We start from the raw sequence: 17,895 nt of genomic DNA on the forward strand, positions 1-17,895 counted from the left end.
CTTTCCCATAAATTGTGATATTATTGTAATTGCTAAGTTACTTGTATACATGTGTTTCATAAAGCGGCATTTATAGAGGTGAAAAAGAGATTTTGATGAATTCTGGAAACTAAAATATCATCCACACCACCTGTATACGTGGCATTCCACTTTTGTGCGGTTTCGTAGGAACTGCCTTCCACGCGCCACGGAACTGTGGAATGGCCTATCCGCGGCAGTGTTTCCAGATCGATATGACATTGCTACCCTCAAAAAGCGTGTCTTCACCGTAAAGGCCGGCCACGTACCTGTAGCTCCTCTGGTGTTGCACAGGGTCGCACTTAACATCAGGTGACCCGAACGCTCGTTTACCTTGTCCTTTTCCATAAAAAATACTATTCTTTTGCTATATTGCAGAGTACAGCGTGAAACTAAAAAAAAATTTTTTTTACATTTACAGCGTAATTTTGATGGCGTCGTCACGAAAAGAAAGTTCTATAAAAACAATGTGAAACGACAGTATTTTACGGTATATGTATATGGATATTTATTTCGATTGTCAATATTATGTTTTTTTTCTTCATAACATTATACCGATAAATTTACAATATTATGAAAAAACAACACGAATTTAAAAAAAAAACTTTCAAAAATCAAAAATTCACGCTGTATTTCGCGTATAAGAGGGGCGTTAAGGGTAGGGAGGGGGAACCTAGTGTTAACACATTTTCTTCCCCATGCACTTCCTATGCACGTCAAGGGGTGTAAAATAACCCTACGCTTGATCTTGTTACCAGGGCGTGAAAACGAAAAAACAAACCCACCACCGTCGCATTTACTCAAGGAGTGCCTTATAATAAATTTTCTTTTCACTTAAATAATTAAACAAGAATTTAACAAGAATAATTAAACATCGTTCGGGTTTAAGTATCCGCTGCTGCTAAGCTTATCAATATTTTAAAATTTATATATTAAATATAATCTAGTACGCATATATGATTTAAATTTAATTTATACAGGCCTTAGGCGTTATGAGACATAACATTCATATATTTTAAGATTACAATAATTTATTGCTTCTCTAATGAATACTAAATACTTTTAGTGTCAGTGAAAAATGTATCAAATTTTGATACATTTTTCGCTGACACTATTATTGAAAAATAAATATTTTTTTATGCATTTTATTTATTAGATAATCTGATCGAATATCTGAGCAATTGAAATGTAAGAAGAAAATAACAATTTGCATAGGGATAAAAAATGGTTTTCAACTTTACACACTATCCCGCACTTAGCAGGGTACGCAGAGAAGCGTTACGATACTCTGTTTCCATTAAGATAAATTTGATCCCCACTTCCCGCCGAATGCTTGAAGCAATGCGTGTCGAGTGGCGGAACTCAACGCCACGCTTTGCCTCTTTATCAGAGCGAGGAAATGAAAATATTAAATATTCCGAACAACCGAGTGGGAACCGAACTCACAAGCGTAACGCTTATATTTGCCCCTACTCTACGACGACCTATTATATAATTATTCTTCTTCTTCTTCCGAGGAACAATCGAACCCACAGCCATGGCGTTTTCAGTCAGAAGTTAGTCCACGGCACCACGACGCCTTCAATATTTTTATTTAATTAATTAATATTAATAATAATTAATAATGAATAATAATAATTAATCATAATTAATAATTATTTAATCTTTTTTATTTAATTTATCTATCTATTATTGTCTTAATTTATCTAAAATCGTAAACAACAATTCCAATATCAAATGAAAAACCATATTTTAATTTATTGTTGTTTTCATTTCCTTGCTCTGGTAACGAAGCAAAGCTCGGCTTTCAGCTCCGCCAATCAACACGCAATGCATCAAGAATTCGGCGAAATGTGGAGAACGGAAATGTCTTAATGGGGAATGGAGTGTTTTAAGATTAGGTTCCCAGATTCTCTTGGCCAACCTACTGAATCTATAAAAAGGAAAACAAAATCACCTTTATATACCCTCTCACGTCGCTTATGACACCACTATCGTATTTTTTTTATATTTCCCATTATTTTATAAGGCCTTATTAATTTACATTTCCAAGTAAAGCCAAATCGTTATCTATCAGTAAATAATAGCAAATGATTCACTAAGCTTGTTTCACAATGTCGAAATCTTAATCATCTTATACGCTCCTATTATTTTGACTAAGAACGTCGATCGTCTTATTTATAAGTAATTTTTATAAGGTCACCACTTTATATGGATAAGTTAATGAAATATATAATTAAATTAATTTTAAATTATTTTTTAAAATTTTACTTTAAATAAAATATCTTTAAATATGTAGCTTCATAAAAAGCAGCCTAATAGTGGGGGAGTGAGATGCGCAGTAAATAAATAATTCTAGAAATTAGTTCAAGGACGTTTAATGCATAACATAAATAATTTTGTTTGTATTTCATCTAAATTTAAATTTTAGATAGTTTCTATTCAGATTAGAATTATTGGAAGAAGATATAAAATGTTTTTATTTTTTAAAGTGATTATTTACAAGTATTATAGCATATATATACATAAATTCAGCATTTGTATATAGGTAGAATACTATAGAAACTTGATGTTCAATTAAACATATATCGCTGTAACATTCATGCAATTACTCAAATATCGCTCATTTGGTGCAACAAAGACGTAATTGCTCCACAAACTTTAATTCGTCACGTCTCTTGTAAAATTTTGAAAACTTCAAATACGTCTTTTTTGCACCAAATGAGATGTAGATTTAAAAAATACATAATATATTACCCGATTTCGTGCATTTTACCCCACGAGCGGCAGCTAGTTTATGTAAGGAAACTATTTTGTCATAGGTAATTTCTAACATAATTAGTATTTGAAATTTTGTCTCGATAGTCATTCTTAGATTCTTATCAAGAAGCTATACGTCAGCAGTTTTCAAAATTAATGGGAGTGGCTGTTACTATATTTAGTTAAGATATGTCGATTGATAGTGAATTAGGTATGTTGCAATGCTACGGAGGCACCTTAAACTAAAACAAGCAAAGATTTGGGCAATAGTCCCACATAAAATTTTCTTATTGCGAAATATGTGAACCTGACCAGTTTCCCGTTCGGTCACACATTTTTATATTTGTATATATTTTGCATATTAAATGGTAGTTACTGTCCCTGACTTCGTCTAATTGGATAACTAGTTTATAAGTACTTACAAGAAGTGATTATTGTTTAGATTTATTAGAAAAGGCGACCCAGCGTCATATTGACAACGATGTAACGGTGATAGTTGTGGGTTCGATTTCCACATGGGGAATGAATTATTTTTATTTCCTCGCCCTAGTAACAAACACGGCGTTATCTTTTATTGTTGAGCGGAACTCAACGCCTTGCTTTGTGTTACTAGAATAGGGAAATGTAAATGATTACCTGAGAGCAAACGCCTACGCCGAAACTTAACAAATTTAGTACTGAATTGCACCTAAGTACCGTTGAATCTAATTAAAGCATTGACAACATCAACTGATTTATTTATAATAAAATACATTAAATATGACAAAAATAATATATTACATGTAAAGAATTTAATTTTCTATACAAATTAATATCCTAATTATGATATATTGTTAATAAATTATATTTATTAAGAGCTGCTTCTGTCTCTACTAATGATCGTTTAATATTATATTTTTGACTGCGAGTGAAATGTCAAGGAAAGCGTACAATATTTAAAGCTATATTGTTCTTCGAAATATTCGTGGTTATTAATTTTAAGAGGACGTCTTGGTATAGCGGCCCAGTGTGTGACTGGAAACGAACCGAGGTAGTGGGTTTGTTTCTCAGTCGAGGAAAGGTAAATTCGGCGGAAAGTGGAAACTGAATCTATTAAAAAAATAAGAAATTTTTTTTAAAAATATTATTAAGGCTATTCTCTCTCGGAGGAATGAAATTTGAATCGACGTTACTAGAGCGAGGATTGAAAATATGAAATATTTCATTCTTCCCAGTGGGAATGGAACTCACGGCCATCACGTTTACAAACACACACTTCTACCCCTGCACCACGACCTCAGTATTTTTAATATTAGGTAATATAGTTATTTTCTCATCTCAACCAAAAACGTTAATAAGTTAGATTGTATCTCAGAAACTTTGAACTCTATCAATCAAACATAATTACAGATGTATAATAAACAAATACATATGCAAAGTTATTAAGCAAATGCTCCTTCACTTATAACACTATATCGTAGATTACATAGTACATACTCGTAGTATTCTCATACACTTCGCCAAATCGAGAACAAGGTTGATCTTAAGTCTTAAGTAGACCACTTAAATATACCACAAGCTCAGAAGCATGCTGCATTTTAATCCTTTATGTACTTAGCATCTGGCTGTGAGGCGACGGTTATGGGTTCAATTCCCACTGAGGGGAGCCAATTAATTTCACTTCGCTGTTCTGGTAGGTAACAAGACAAAAACACACAATTGCTTCTAATCTAAGTTTTTCTATTTTTAAATATGAAATGTCCATTTTGACAAAAATATTTTTAGGTTTAGCAAAGTTTAAAAAAATATACGATAGCGTCTATAACCAATGAAAGTAAACGAAAAGTACAATAAAATTGTTCTTAAATTTTTATTGATCGTTTTCAAGTTAATGTACGTTGTAGTTTATTCCAATTTACGAATAAACCTTGCACTACTTTGAAGAATAAAACTGTTTAGGGTAAGATTTTTCAAAATTCTTATCATGCAAACATCGTAAACATAGGTTAGCTGAACAAAAACCTCTTTTAGAGATATTTTCAATGGTATTTTCTTACTGTACTTTAATTATAATATTTCAAACAATAAAGAATATATATGAATCTTTACACATTTAAGTTTGAAATTTCAAATTTGGACCCTTGATCAGCCTCCATAGCTGGTATAAGACCTATACGTAAACTGACATACCTACTAAACCCATCACAGTAATTACTCAGGTATCATTACATCGTCAGCGGGCAGCACGTGAAAGGACACAAGATGTCATGAACTCCAAGCTGGAGATCATCCATAACGTGGATTTTGCAAGAATGATGCTGATGGAATACAGTTTTATGATTTTGCTAATAATTGTTTGTAAGGTCACGAATAAATATTTACTTGTACATTAAAGTTTCATTTGTATCTGTTGAGTGTATTGTATGTAGGTATATTATGATTTGTACACAAACTCATAATGGGTTTGTATTAAGCAAAAATATAGCTTGTAGTGAAGAATTTGGAATAATTTTCTTCTTCTTTTGGTTTTTTTAGGTACAGACGATACTCAGTTCGGAAAGTTCTAGAATCATTAAGACAATATCATAGGAAGAAGATATTACAATTTTATAATAGACCTCTAATAGGCTAGGCTAAAAGAGCTAGTGACGAGCACGAAAAACTCATTTGAATTTTAACGTCGTTTTGTATGATTGTTATAGATCGATTCCCATTCGGGGCAATGTCGACGGTAAAACAAAGGATGGAATAAAAGCAAATGTTTCTAAAATATAATACTTGTGCTCTTTTTTCTGCAATTTACAATAATGTAATAACAATAATAACAACAATATAAAATTTTTGGCTATCGTTGATAATTAAAGCGACATGTACAAAAAATTATATATTTTATAATTTTTAATAAAAAAACCAACTTCAAACACTAAAATAAAAAGTTAAAAACATTCAAAATTAATCATTAAAGACTCCAGACCTTCATTATTTGTAGTGTTTTAAAATACTTAATATAAAAATTGACAAACGTACTAGTCGCCCCTACGATTATGAAAGTTTCTCTGGGATGCCATCATCAGGTCCTGGTTTTCATGAAATACCTCTTTTCCAATAAATAAAGAATCATCAAAATCGATTCATAAACCCTGAAGCTATTCGCGAACACACATAAAAAACGTATATACGTTCGAATTGAGAAACCTCTTCTTTTTTTGTCGTTTAAAAACGCTTTTGTTCATATTACCTATGTTCTATAACAAGGAAATCTAATAGAAATAATATATATAAAAATACGTAGTTAAAAAAATATCTAAAGATAAATAAATTTAATTTCAAGATACTCTTCGCATCATAATGTTGAAGGAAGGACGTATCGATGAAGCCGGTTTTTTAATAGGAAAGCTATGTATAAGTGACGTACGAATGTATGCCGTCAATGCCATGATATCGTTTTTAATACAATGACATACATCCGTGTAGACTGAAGAGTCATTTCCGGGAATCGAATCCGGGACCATTCGTTGTTGATATTATGATTATTATTTCCAATTATTAAGATCTTTGTGTGTTATCTATATGAACACTAAGAAATACTCATATTTGAAATCTGACTTTATCGTCAGATTCTTTTAGAAACTTGTCTTTATAAGTGGGAATCTTGTGTTAAGAGTTAAGACACCCCGTTCCCATTAAAACACTTCTGTTCCCCACTTTCCGTCAAATTCTCGAGGCATTAAACGGGCCTGCGTGTGAAATGTTTCGTTGCCAGAGCGAGGAAACGAAAATATTAAATATTTCATTCCCAAGAGTGGGAATCGAACACACAATCGTCGTGCTTACGACTGATTGTCGTCACTTGAGCCTCTGCGCCACGACGACGCCCTCAATATAATAATTTTCTCACACAAAATCGAACGTGCGACCTATGGCTTAACTAATGTGTCATAACGTGTCAAGTTACATCTATAAAGTATTTTAAGCTGTCATTTTGCACGCGGTCGTAGGTCAAGAGAGTTGCTATCTTAATAATTCATCATATTTTATACGTATATACTTATATTATTCGTATATGATTTTGACTTTTCAAAGTAAAGAATTGTGTTGAAATAGTAATGTGAATTATTATTTTTTGCTTCACACAGGTGATTATAGCAATGTAGGGGTTAGTTGCCCATCCCAGAATAGTCTAGTGTTCACCCCAGAATTTTTACCAAAAAAAAATCAAGACTGAAAAGTAAAGTACCAAAAGATCAGTTCAAAGCTAAAGTCCAGAAAAAAATGCGTTTTTAATTTAATTTGATTTTATTACTTGCAATAAGAAATACAAATAATACTGTAAATAAACACGCAAGTGTATACAAATTCTTCTCTGATACCGCCTATAGTCCAAACATTGCGTGTTAAGTGGAACTTGCGGAACTTAACGCTGCGATTACACATACTAGGCCATAAGGCACTTAAAGATACCAGTTAGTCATAGCCGTTGACAGTAATGATTTATTATATGTATAATTTAATACTTATTCATATTTTGTTCCCAAATATTTTTTTAAAAAATAAAGTTATACTTAAAACATTATAATAGTAGTGATCTAAATAATTTCTAAATCACTCTTAATACATGCGTTATCAATATGTTTTAGTGTTAAATGCATGTTATTATAAACGATATTTTTTAGTAAAGTATTTTTAACACGGGGAATGAATTATTTTGAGAGACGGAATTTAACGCCGCCCTTTGTCTTGTTATCATTGCGAGGAAATAAAATTCATAACTTTTCTGAGTACAATAGAACCCACAGCCGTCGCGTTTACAGTCAGATACTCTGTCTCTACAATATGACGGCCTGAATGCTATTCTAATTTCATAGTTATTATGAATTCTATTTTAATTAGGTGTAATATAATCTCTATCTAAGATCTCGTCATTAATTTTTGTCATCTTTAAGACAAATTGTTTTGATGTTTTAAATATATGTATAATGTAAAAATATCCAAAATTAATTAAAGCACTTTTTAAAGTCCTATTAGATAGTATGCCAATGAAAAAAATAATAATAATTGAACACACCGGGACTCGATCCCGCGCCTCTTGGATCATGCAATCCAAGCGCTCTAGCGCATTTGCAAGCACTTTTGAAGCACCGGCTCTCAAGGCAGTTGTGCTAAGAAACTGTCAACTATTTTAATAGTTATTATTAATTCCATATATTTTTATCCGTTAAATTTTAACTATTAATATTATTAATTTGTAATAGACTTTACCAGTAAAAAGTAAAATATCGTATCGTACTCTGTAAAACTTAATTTTATACGATTCGTTTAAATTCAGGGCCATCAAGTTAAATATGTACATGTGAATAATAATTGGAAATGGGTATATCGGGCGCATCGCTCGAACTTCGGAGACGACGACGTTAAATTATTAAATAAAATATTAAATTACTTTGGTATCGATTTTACTGTATGTTTTAAATATGTGTTTTTTTTCTGAAATATTTTTATTACAAGAAAGAGTGATCCAATGATATTAATATAAACTCAAAATATTAAGAACTAAAAGAAACTTTTCGATGAAAAATATAAAATTACCGAGTAGTCCGAAGGTCTCCAAGTAAAAAATTAACCCACCACCATAGCGTATCACAGTCATACTAATAAATATAAATTTCTTTTAGCTTTTCACTGTATCCTGCACATCACGCAGCAGGAGACAGAGGCAACCTAGAAATCTAGTTTTACCTAGCTAGTGGTAATTGAGCGAAGCGAGTGGAGCGCTCTACTAGATACTTTTTACACTCTTTGTCACCAATAGGCTCCCAAACGGTTTGACCGATTGAGATGAAAATTTGCAAACGTATAGAGATATGACTACGTAGATGGTTTTACTAATCGAGATTTTGCGACCGCAGCGAGTCAAAATTGAGGTCCGGTTCGCGCCCCTAGTCTAACCCACAACCGTGGCGTTTATAATTGGACGCTTGCATCCATACACGAAGGCGAATGCCACGTTTTATATTATAAAATACGTTCGACCGTCAGACCTTCCGTCGTGATGCAGCAGCAGAGCGTTTGACTAAGCACGATAGGTGTGAGTTCGATTTAGGCACGGGAGCGTGAACCAATTTTATTTCTTCATGCAACAAAATTGAAATTGGGCGATGCGTGAGGAACGGAACACTCCGTTCCTTAACATTAGATTCCCTCTGCCTATATGCGTGATACAGCGTGAAGCAAAAATAATTATGTTATGTAAATGAAGTTTACAAGAAACGATGTTTATAAGTACAGTATTTTAGTTTTTATTAATATTTCGAGGCTGGAGCCGCATGGTGTTAGACAAACAGAGTTAAGGTCTAAATGGTTATGATATCGATATTTGACATTGCATTCTATGAATTAATAAGCAAATATATTTATTTTTAACCTGTTTTTAGTAAGCTATAGCTCAGTAACGTTAATTTAAATGATATTTTGGGGGTCGTAGATTCATTTTGTTTCTTTATAAAATGTCAAATTAGTAAGTAGGCATACTGTTTTAACTACGTATTAGACTATTAGTCTAAAATTTCACCTCAAAATTCTCCTCAAAATTTCAGCTTTGCTAAAATGACGTAGGTCTGGCGGCTCTGGGATCTTGGACTATAATACATGTATATCTTAGTGACAGATACAATATCAGTACAGTACAGGATCTAATACAATACATAAGTAACTCTATTAATATACAATAATAGCCAGAAGCAAGCAATAATTATGAACATCGTTTAAATACTTTTAACACCCACGTTGTAACAATATCCTTTATTTAATTATACATTTACACGTGTCTAAGTGAAGGGATGGTGGAATTTGTAGTTATATAAATTCCACCTCATTAATTTCTACGCAGCTCCTGCAATCCATCCTAGGGTAATTCTTGAAGAAATTATTAAGTGTCAATACACTCTGTTCTCCGCTTTCACTAAGAATACGAGAAATTATATTTTGAATTGGGGTATGCAACGCCGCACTTTATTTTATCCGATCAAATGAAAATTATGGGGAAATGTAAAATGTTTATTTTAGATATGAATAAAGATAATGCTCATGTTCGCGGCGTTGGGCTCCGCCATACGTAATGCCACCTAATTCATTAACTAAGAAACAATATGCGATGGTTACCGGTTCACTTCATTTTCTCGTACCAGTAAAATAAGGCAAGGCGGTGAGGTCCACCACTTATCCATATGGAGTCTCTAATCCAGACAGAATGTGCAAAACTTAGTGTCTTGACACTATATTCTCTTTAACTACCCTGCTTAACAGAAAAGCACATTGTTTGAACATTTGATAATTTATCAAAAGCTTCGTCGCTTTTTGTTATTAAATATCACGGCCAAATGGCTATTTATTTTGTCCGAATAATTAAAATGTGCTTAATAGTTTATTACGCAAATAACAAACAAAAATTAACACACGACATTTTTGTTTTTTACTTCAATTCAAGGAGAATACTTGTAAATTGAGAAACACTGTAAATAAAAAAGGCTTTAAATTATTATTTTGACATTGTATCTATACTAATATTATATAGCTGAAAAGTTTGTTTTTTAAACACGTTTATCTCAGGGACTACGTGTTTGAAATGAAGAATTCTTTTGATCCTGTCCTCGTAGTCTATTTATCGAGAATATTATCCGCTGTACATTTAGGTAGAGTTACTTGGGGTTCTTTGAATAATCTGTTAATGGGTCATAATCAGAAAAGTGGACATTTTCGAATTCGTAACGTAACTGATAAGTAACAACACTGATAATGTTTGTTACGAAACTGATGATATAAGGCATTATACACAATAAAATAAGGATATTATATGAATAAAATATTGTTTTTTTTTATTTAATGAGACACAGATTAAAATTTTAAAGATTCAATCGTTGAATTAACAGATTATAAATGTAAGAAGAAAACATAACAAACTGACAATATTAACAATATAATAATGCTAGTTAGTAACGTAATAAACTTATATTTCTAGTTAGAGATCACAAAGTTAATTAAATCCACTTTAAAATATATCAAAATTTGAGTCGTTATCACAGGAATTAAGTTTAATTCTTTGTAAGTGTTTATTCCGCATATCTTCATATTTAATAGGATTGGTCTTTTTAAGACGTTCTCTATATCTTTTATGTATTTCAGCACTTGACATAGGAGCCATGACGCTTACTGAAAATACAAAAATATTTATCAAAAAATAATAATCACAAAATCACAACTAATTTCAGGCAGAATAAAAAATATTTTTAACTAAATCGGTTCAGCTGTTTCTGAGATTAGCGTGCACAAACACATAGACAAACAAGCAAACAAGCAAAAAACTTAAAAATCATTATTTTTGGTTACTTTACTTTATGAAAAGTCACTAATAGTTTTTTTCATATGCCAGCAATTTTTTTTTCTTATATACATATCTTCCATATACAAGCACCGGTTCGATACAATTTTATTATAAACATATATAAGAAAACAGTGGTACCGTAATTGTGAACTAGGCTTCATATTTTCTCAATTTCGTTACGTAAACGAAAATATAACGAAATTGAGAATGAAATCTGAGAAATTCTAACCCTTTTAAATATTTGCTCATAAGCCACGTGTTGCATCTGCAAGCACTGAAGTTCTTTTTTGAGATTTTGTAAAAAGAAGCAAATAACATAAACAAGAAAACGAAATTATAGAATACTTACCAAAATAAAAGCCGTTTATAACCCTGAGATGTAATTTCATGCATTCCCTCTAAAACATTTGAACCCCTCAACTGCTGCGAGTACACTACTGGTTGTAGCTACGACAGCATTGACTTTTAGAATTATGGTGCCACAACAAAAAATAATATTAAACACCATCCAAAATAATTGCGTTCATAATTTAATTGTACGTTACTAGCCCTGAGTAACAAAAAGACAATATTTTGGGACAAATTTACTTAACTAATATATATTGTTTATTAAATAATGTATCAATAAAAGTAGTTCTATTTAATATTATGCATAAAGTAAAGTAATATAAACATATCTGAAATCAAATAAAACCATAAACATTCGTAACAAATCAATTCTTAAAAAGTAAAGTGGTGAATGGGACACGAAAAATTGTATGGAAGCATTTTGAAAGGTTTTTTGCAACTAACAACAAATACTATTATTTGCCATAATACATTTAAAATATTACAAAAATCTTTAAGTTAATAAATAAATTTATCGTAAATAGCAAAATATTTAAATTATCTTAAAAATTGTATTTTTAAAACGCATTCAAAGTAGCGGGACAAGAAAAGACACAAAAAGGACACTTTTTCTGATTATGACCCTAATATAGATGTTCCCTCTGCCTAACCATTCTGTGTGCGGGATAGAGCGTGAAGGCGACAAAAAATAATAAAAATATACATATATTATTAAATTAAATATAATACATAATATATATAATACTTGTACAATAATCGTAAATTTAACAAAGCTAGCTCAATTGTGACCCGATAACCTCGAGTGGATCGCGGAAATCTAGATAGAAAAACTGGTCTTTCATTAATTCTAGGCTATATTCATTTATATATAGACTTAGACCCTGATTAAATATAAATGTATATATATATAATATAATAGGAAAATAAAATTAATTAATGAAATAGGATGAACTTCTGATTTTTTTTCAGCTTTAGCTAGCACTCTTTATCCCGCATTTATTGGCTAGGGCAAGAAAAAACAAACCAATTCCTCTTATATATGGTTATAATATAGGATTATATTATTACTACAATTATTAAGAAATCAACGATACCTTATATTTCTACAATCGAGTGAAAATAATCCAATAATAATTCAACCTAATAATCATCGAAAATATGAGATTGTACAAAATATTTTTTTTATTTTCCCTTTTCCATCAATATATAGTGTATGTAGTATATGTATCCAATGCTCCGGAAAACTGAGTTATATAGCACCTTATTTTCCACAAAGTAAAACATGTCCTTAAGTGGAAATCAAACCCACAACCATCGTCGTTAAGAATTTAATGTTACATTAATCATTTAAATTACTTAATAATTTATGTATTTAATGCCTACGCTTGTTGCAACATTTACATTCGTGATTATGATAAGCTGGATACAGTACTGATAATGGGTAGGACATTCTTTTACCATGTATGGAGTAAAGTGCGTATGTATGTGTTAGGAAATAAGAATATTATAAATGTTAATTGCTCGGGCCATCCTGGTGCAGTGGTCCAATAAATGAACGTTGGTTCTGGGTTTAATACTTACTTTTATATCTTACTGAAATTGGAATAAAAAATATTCTTCATTCACCGGTCGCACATTTTTCCTTTAATTTTATTATTTTGCAAGAGGCTAATATATTTTCCAAGGAACCTAATTTTAAGACACTCCGTTCCCATTAAAGATACTTTTTGAATGGCGGAAGTACCAAAGCGGGGAAAATTAAAATTTCATTAAATTAAATATTTCATTTTCTCCAGTGGGGATCGACCCCATAACCTGTCGCATTTACAGTCCCACGCTTGTGACCCTGCGCTACGAATGGCTCCTCCCTGCCAGAAGGAACTGAGTCAGGAAACGAGTTCCCTCTCTTTTCTCTAATAAAATGTGTAGGCTGTACTGTAGATTGCAGAAGTTAAGTAACCAAAATCTGCTGCCTTAAACTATACTATACTTAGCACTCTGGTAAGACTTTGATTATCTCGAAAATTGATTGGTACATGGAGAATGGAGTGTCTCAACTTTAAGTTTCCTCTGCCTACACTGATAAAGGAAAAATTATAAAGTATTATATTAAATTTATTATTTCTATGTATAGTATGAGCCTATTAAATTGTCATAAAATATCGTCAAGATCATCGGTTACATAAATTTAAATGTGTCAAATTCAGCACTTTAACGACTGCTTATATCAATTTGTATGTTAAAAACTTGATATATACGATTCGGTGCCATCGTTTCCCATGCTGTGCGCCATTATTGTAGGTTTGATTTTAATTCTGTACTCTGTGTAATATATATGTAATATTCTTTTTTCGGTTTAGCTTAATTAAGCGTGACGTTAGGTTGTAAGCACTGTGCATAATAACAAAAGCAATAAGTGGCGTTTTATTTTACAGCGATAATATTATTATTTATTTGGTTTGAAAAAAACATTTTTTTTAATTTTTGGCAAAATCTCTTTCATTTTAATTGTATTAGGCTTTTATAGAGTAGTGATTTCATTTAAAGCGGTGAAGACCAAAACACTCTATATATCTGTCGCGATATTAACTTAAGCTATTAGAAATCGTTTAACAAAAATAAATTATAAATTGATCCTAAATATTTAGCATAACACAAAAAAAAACATATAAAAATAATTTATTTAATTTATATTTTATAAAATACAACTAAAATAAAACGATGATATTGTAAAACCTTGAAGTCTTTAAATTTAACATTAATATCTGTATAATTATTCATATCAGTGGGATACATTGCGAAATAGGTCGAACTCAAACAAGTAAATAATTTGTACACTATTCTCATAACATTAGATAATTTAAATAATAATAACTTTTAACTTTTTTTTTCTTATCTAAACTATTAGTATCTTCTCTCTCATTGTGTCTCATAACTTGACACTCTATAAGTGGCAGAAGCGTATGATTGTAAATGTGACGGTTAGGTGATAGTGAGGTAAGTTATTACAATATACAAATATAATAAATTAAGTAATAAACAATTTAAATTTAACAAAGGCAAAATAATTTATTTTAACATTTAAGAAAAACTAAAAATTTATAAATAAAATCTAATTCAAATATTTTAAAAATATGTAACATTTATATAACATTTATTAAATTCATTAACAATAATTAATGTTTATAGTATTATGTACCTATTAAGGTACAATTAAGGTACCTATTTTGTCGTACTTAAATAAAAAAAAACTCGTATATACATCAATTTATTAATATTTAAATTTGTATTTATACTTCCATATACATATATCGAACGGTTACAAAATAACATACCAAACGAGATGTCATCACTTCACATTTACGATCACAAACATTCGAACAACGCGAAGAATAAATTTGTTACCAGTACACGAAGAGGTCACACTGACGACCTTACCGGAAGCAAGGCCGAAGGTTGTTTAAACGAATTAGATAAACTAATCGTTTATTAAATTCTATTTAATAAATTCAACGGGATTTGAACTCGTACCTCTGTGAGTCTCTAGATGCACTGGATTATATCCGTTATGTTAATTCTTAGGGTTCCGTATCTCAAATGGAAAACACGGAACACTTATAAGTTCACTATGTGGTCCGACGCCCGCAAACTTAGATTTCTCAACTCATTTGCCGAGTAATAATACTAAAATGATTTAAAATTATTAAATATCATAAAATGATTTAAAATTGATTTATAATATTTTACAATAGGATTTACCTTATAACTAAAATGGTTTTGTTTTACTTAATTGTTATTGATAAGAAGAATTTTAATTTAATATCTAACAGGATATGTACCTAAGTATTGTGTAGGTGTTTTTTTATTTATGAATTATTTTTTTATTTTCTTAAAAGAGCAAATTACATTCAAAATATTACCTTTGTGAACTTTACAAGGAAATGAAAGATTTAATATTTTCCTTCCGTTGAATTCCGCCACCAAAATTTTGAAAAACATCGTAATTTGTTTGTCTAAGAAAGAAAATATATTATGTTTTTAAATAAACATGCAATAGAGTTGTTTACATTACGTTAATGTTAAATTATTTAGTGAATTTTATTATAAAATATAATAGTAATGGTTTTCATTTTTAAATATAAATAAAAAAGCCTAATAACATTGAACAATCATATTAAAAAAATTAAGCAAGAAATATTTTTGGCTATTACTTTCTTCTTACAATATTTAAATGCATTTGCCCGACATAAGCGTAGGTAATAACATCTATGATATCACTTTAAGCAATATAAATCAAATTATTACTATGAAATTTCTAAATTATGTCCAAAAATGGTACATTCAATCGATTTAGCGCCCACGCTATACTTATACACGACCTCTAAATGCTCTAATAATGTGTTCATAGGAGTTAGTGTCAGTTGAAAACATTTTATTGATTTAAAAGGTTACGTGATATTACGTAAATTGGTTAAAAATTATAAATCGATTATATCTAACATTTTTGTAAAATTAGTTTAAATTGTATCTGTTATTCAAAATATGTTGCTTTTAATTGAAATTAATATTAATTAAGTACCCACATTTTTATCACCATTCAGCTTTAAATGTCTCAAATTTTGGCGAAAAGTAGAGTAACGTGTCATAATATAAAGTTTTATTTCTCCATTTGGCTTCACATTCCGCCCCGCACACAGCAGAGTAGGTTCTCTGTTTCCCGCTTAAACTTATTGTGAGCAGCGTAACTTAACTCTGCACGATGCCTCTCCAGAGCGAGGATTGTTAATATTTTTTTTCTAGAGTAGGGCCAAATCAAGCTCAAAGTCCGACTATGTCGCGAGCTTCTACTCTGTTTACGCTGCTCAGATTAGCGCCTTTTAAAATTTTATAGCAATTGTGTTGCCTTGTTAAATAATATATTTCTATCTTGCCGAACCTAAGCTATTCTTTTAAAACATTTAGAAGCATACTATTGGGTTTAGCAAAACACGTACCACGTTATTGCGTTTTTTTTTTAACTTAGCAGGATAGACAGAGGGAGCTTATTAATAAGAAACTCCGTTCCTCATTTTCTAACTAATTTACGAGACGAGACGTTGAGTCGGGGAATTTAACTCCGTGATTTGTCTTTTTATCAGCTCAGGTGAAAAATTAAAATAATAAATATTGTCGAGAGGGAACTCGATCTCTAATTATTGTCGCGTTTATAATAAGCAGCAGTTACAATCGTCGTGGCGTCGGCGTTGTAATTCTTACACAAATATTGTGCATTTTGTGGAGTAACAAATTTAAAATTAACATAATAACGTCTACGTGATATAACGTAGGTGTTGTTACACTGGCGCCATTAATTGACCAAACGAACACCCTATCCCCTCGTTGGCATTATGAGGTACGGACAGTTCGCTTACTTGCCCCAAATTACCACACTTACTAGAATACAACCAAATGATTTTAAAATTAATGTCTGAACTAAAATGCTGAACAAATTTCTATGAAGACGTATATCGGGCGCGAGTATTTAAATAATTTGCGAAAGGCACCGGTGCCGGTGGGCCGCTACTTTTAAGACTACTCATTTGAAAGACTTTGTGTTCGAATAACAAGTGGCTTCACTTACGTGTTCAGACTAATTTCTTATAATGATATCACGCTCTTATCGATATTTATTTATCTTTTATTTTTGAGGTTATTTTCTTAATAAATTCTGAGGAAAACAAAAGAAAGCTTAGTGACATTTTTTTCAATTGTCCATAGATCTTTAGTAAGGTAGTTCTAATAACTTTCTAAAGTCATATTATTTGAGACAATTTCATATTCGCTCATTGCCAACATATTATTACAGGCGGTCAGTAATTTTATACTTAAATGCTACAAATGGAATACATTGAAACGGTTGAGTTTGAGCTGTGTCAGTATTCGTCTATATATGTGTAACTGTTCTATTACTGAGTGACAAACAGATAAGTGATAACGCTTAGCCGAATCTACACAGCGTAGAATGTTGGAAAACAAAAAGTGTGGCGAAGCAATAAGAGAACATTTCCCGAAATCCCTACGAGAACGGGGTAAACAGGAAAAAATGTACATAAAGATATTACTTTATAAAATAAATTACCCCATAAAAATATTATTTATGACGTCAACAAGTGTTGACAAGAGTAACACTATATTCATGTAAAAATCGCATATATTTTTATTAAATTTACGCGATTCTAAATAGTTCTTCAGTTTCAGTCAGTTTCCTGACAACCAACTAATAAATTATTATTATTATAACGATCTAAAAGTATTCGACTCTACTGTACTGAAAATGTCAGAATTTTAATGATTTCCTCTTATTTACGATCATCTGCATCATTTGCCTTTTAAAATATTATAAGGTTATATCTAATAGGGTTATAAATCAATAT

General features: G+C 30.9%; 1 long non-coding RNA gene across 1 annotated transcript; it reads right to left on the minus strand.

The window, feature by feature from the left end:
• Positions 1 to 10,838: 10,838 nt before the first annotated feature.
• Positions 10,839 to 12,100, minus strand: LOC146532923 (uncharacterized). Its single transcript, XR_014878656.1, has 2 exons — positions 11,484 to 12,100; positions 10,839 to 10,962 (listed from the first exon to the last, which is right to left on the minus strand). It is a non-coding gene; the product is annotated as an uncharacterized LOC146532923 (long non-coding RNA).
• Positions 12,101 to 17,895: the final 5,795 nt, after the last annotated feature.

This window comes from Heliconius melpomene, chromosome 13 (assembly GCF_056956725.1).
Source record: "Heliconius melpomene rosina isolate 202511_hmr_F chromosome 13, ASM5695672v1, whole genome shotgun sequence".
Lineage (NCBI taxonomy): Eukaryota > Metazoa > Arthropoda > Insecta > Lepidoptera > Nymphalidae > Heliconius > Heliconius melpomene.